This window comes from Alosa pseudoharengus, unplaced genomic scaffold (assembly GCF_046254945.1).
Source record: "Alosa pseudoharengus isolate Yale_2024_CS ecotype anadromous, Long Island Sound unplaced genomic scaffold, YU_APseudo_1.1 YU_APseudo_1.1_scf_21, whole genome shotgun sequence".
In the NCBI taxonomy this organism is placed as follows: domain Eukaryota; kingdom Metazoa; phylum Chordata; class Actinopteri; order Clupeiformes; family Clupeidae; genus Alosa; species Alosa pseudoharengus.
The window spans coordinates 13,394,066-13,398,468 of record NW_027468674.1 but is presented as its reverse complement, the minus strand read 5'-3'; positions in this window follow the sequence as shown (position 1 = coordinate 13,398,468).

Below are 4,403 nucleotides of genomic sequence, written 5' to 3'. Positions count from 1 at the left end.
CCTCTCTCTCTCTCTCTTTCTCTCTCACCCTTTCTTACCCCATCTTTCTCTCTCTCTCCCTCTCTCTCTCCCTCCCTCAGTCTCTCTCTCTCTCCCTCCCTCAGTCTCTCTCTCCCTCCCTCCCTCATTCTCTCTCTCTTTTTTGCTCTCTCACCCTTTCTTACCCCCTCTTTCTCACTTTCTGCTGTCTCTCTCTCTCTCTCCCACTCTCTTTCTATCTCCCTCTTTCTCTCTCTCTCCCACTCTTTCTCTTTCTCTCTCCCTCTTTCTCTCTCTCCCACTCTCTTTCTCTCTCTCTCTCTCTCTCTCTCTCTCTCTCTCCCCAGCCTTCATTCTTTCACCCCCCCCAGCAGTCAGTCATCTGGCTAACAGTGTTAACCCTTCGAGTACCGTACCCAGGTGCCAGTGGTGTGAATTAAGCCAGTGTGCGTTGTGCCACTTCCTTGCTATGCATGGTACGTAACAGAACATCATATCTGATCTCATTCCTCTCCGTAGAGCAGTAGAATCCTGAATGCACAGATTAAAAGCAAATAGAATCAGAATCAGCTTTATTGGCCAGGTTTGTGTAAAGAAACAAGGAATTTGACTCCGGTTAATCTTTGCTCTTAAAGTACAACACTCACTTAACATATAAAAATATAAAACTGAATGGAATAGAGAAGAATAAGGGGCAGCCGTGGCCTACTGGTTCAGCTTGAGACTTCAGACTTGACCGGAGGGTTGCCGGTTCGAACCCCAACCAGTAGGCACGGCTGAAGTGCCCTAGAGCAAGGCACCTAACCCCTCACTGCTCCCCGAGCGCTGCTGTTGTAGCAGGCAGCTCACTGCGCCTGGATTAGTGTGTGCTTCACCTCACTGTGTGTTCACTGTGTGCTGAGTGTGGTTCACTAATTCACGGATTGGGATAAATGCAGAGACCAAATTTCCCTCACGGGATCAAAAGAGTATATATACTTATACTTATACTAAGAATATAATAAAGTGGAATAGATTTGGTTTGGTCTGGATTTGGCAGTTTGAGTTTTGGCCACAATCGTCATCTGCTCTCTGCTTACTGTGTTGTTAGGCCAGCATTGCTGGCCATGCAGAGGAAGCTTTTGGTTCCTCAAGAGTCGGCAACCTTTTTCTATAGCACCTTTACAGAATCTGACAGGGTTCTTTTACAAGGACATGTTCGTGAAGCAATGCATGTTCTAAAGATCTTTATGTTCTGTAAGTGAGACGTAGATGCTGTTGCAGTATGAGACAGGTGGCCCTTTCGTGTCCTCCAGCATCACTTGTTTTGTTTGGAGTTATGATGCATATGAGCCTGCCTGTCAAGGCATTGTCCAGTGTTTGGGAAACAAACAATCAGGAGAGGGAAAGAGAGGGAGAAAGAGAGAGAGAGGGGGAGAAAGAGAGAGAAATGTTGAGAAAGGGAGAGATGGAGATGGATTTTGGGAGATAGATTGTAAGTGATTTCTGTGTGTGTGTGATCAGCATGGCCTCAAAAGACACAAAAGTCTTTGCGTGTGTGTGTGTGTGTGTGTGTGATTGTGTGCGTGATTGTGTGTGTGTGTGTGTGTGTGTGTGTGAGAGTGTGTGTGATTGTGTGTGTGTGTGTGTGTGTGTGATTGTGTGTGTGTGTGTGTGTGTGTGTGTGATTGTGTGTGTGTGTGATTGTGTGTGTGTGTGTGAGTGTGTGTGTGAGTGAGTGGATAAGGTGGTGTTGTGAGCAGATGAAAGACGAAGACTCCTGATTGTGAGCATCACCTGTTTGATGAGCTACTGAGTGTGATTGCAATAAAGTAATCACTGGGAGTCAACACGTGCTTAAAGTAGACATGTCGGCACATCAGACAGACAGACAGACAAACACTCAAGCACACACACACACACACACACACACACACACAAACACACACACCAGGAGTCAACACGTGCTTAAAGTAGACATGTCGGCACATCAGACAGACAGACAGACAAACACTCAAGCACACACACACACACACACACACACACACACACAAACACACACACCAGGAGTCAACACGTGCTTAAAGTAGACATGTCGGCACATCAGGCGGCTTGCTGAGATGAAGCCACCCCTGCACTGCTACCTGATGGGAATAACAGAACGGTAGAAACCCTCACAGCCTTCGAAGCTCACACACACACACATACACATACACACATGATCACTGTTACAGACACACAAACATATTAACATGCAGATATTAACACACTGTTATAGACACACAAGTAAACACACACAGACACACACATACACACACAACTGCTACACACACACACACACAACTGAGCCAATAGCTGCACATTGCCCAACTAATATCGGTGGAGGAAGTGAGGACTTCTTCCCCAGTATTGGGCAAGCGCTCCAGGGAGCATGAAAAACAGGTCTTTCACAACAATGACGAGAAGAGAAGAGAAATGCAGCAGCTGTGACAGACTCCCTGACCTCTCTTTCGCCATCGCTGTCTGCCCATGATTGATGTGACGGGATTAATAACAGATAGCGCAAGACTGGACTTGCGCAGGCATTCTGGTGGCGACACACAAACAGAACAATGGGTAAAGCACACACACACACACACACACACACACACACACACACACACACACACACAGACACAGACACACACACACACACACACACACACAGACACACACACACACACACACACACACACACACACACACACACACACACACACACACACACTTGTGTGATTTTGGGGCCATGCTGATTAGTTGGCTTTCTTATATTGAGGGAAAAGTTACAGTGAATCTCATTATGTCCTCATATCCCACTATTATTTATGATGCGGATTTGTCTGTTCCACTGACAGTGTTGGGAGTAATGCGTTGCAAAAGTAATGTAATTACTGTAATATATTGCTGTTTGCGGTAACGTGGTAATGTAAGGCATTAAAAAAAAAAAATTGGGTAATATTTTACTCGGTACAAACTTCAGTAACGCGCGTTACAATGCATTTTAATCCAAAATTAAGCGGTGTTTTGTTTTGATACATATTCACAAACACCACCGCGAGAACAACAGGAGAAAAAATCCGAGCAAAATAGTAAAATGTTATCTCCTGATACTGGTTGAAGAAGACTGTGGCTGCAGCAGACTCGAAGTCGGACTCTATTTGCGGGATGGACATAAGCCTATACGCTCATTATTTTCAGCTTGTCAGAGACAAGGATATGAAGAACATAATAGTTAGTGCACTTTGTGTGCGAAACCGAAAGATCGCGAAATAGCACATTTAAGTCATTTAATGAAACATCTAAAGTGGCGCCACGCTAATCTTTTTGATTCTTGATAAAACACAAACTGCTCTTCTAGTGCATGTCAGCTTTGAGCTGTCAACTTGAATGAAAGAGAATAAAGGGATAGAAATGCAGTGCCACCGCTCCCACGCGCATCACGCACTTTGCGTAGGGCAAACAGAGGAGGCACCCAAATGTAACCAATGAATAGTAGCTTTACTGCAAACTGCGTTTCATTCTTCATCAATAACGTTTACAATGTCAGAATGCACTAACACCATGGTACATGCAAGTTTGATACTTTTTGGGTTCTCTCAATCTCCACCACGTAGTACTAGTAGAATGGAATTGGTGGGTCTTCAATAATTCGTTTTCCAAGCATTTACATGAAGCACATGATATGCCGAGTCGACAAAAAAAATCCATTCAGATAGCTAGGTGGATAGGCTACCAGGCTCATAATCATGGACGGAATATGAACTTTCGGGCCCCTGGGCCCAGATGTATTAAGGGCCCCCCACTAATTGTCGTATATGTGGGAGGGGGGGTTTGGGGGTCCTCCCCCAGAATTTTTTTAATTTGTTTGATGTGATTTCCTGTATTCTGGTGCATTTTGGTGATGGCCAATACTAAATTCAATCAGATTCATAGCCTACATCCTGATTTGTTGATATTGAGGCAATGATTCCATGCAAAGGTTTGGGCTTCAGGGCCCCCTGAACCCTTGGGCCCCTGGGCCTGGGCCCGGTAGGCCCGTGCAGTAATCCATCCCTGCTCATAATTCACTTTTATTTGCAAAACGAAATGTGAAGCAACATTTCATTGCATACTTTCCAAAGCAATGAAGGCTGCTTAAAACAACTTAACATTGTGCATATTATTGTTAATATTGTGCTATCAATGTAACTCAACAAACAAGGCTTGTAAACAAGAGCTGGCAAAAGGGCATTATGAGAACGTAAAGATCAATGCTCTTAAAGTGATAGTGCACCATTTATAAGAAAACAGGATTTCTTCAGAAATTAATGTTTAAAAACACACACTAATGGTCTGTAAATAATAGGCCTTTTATTTTACTTTAGGTGTTTGAGTTATCATTTAAATGTCACTCACTCAAAGCCACT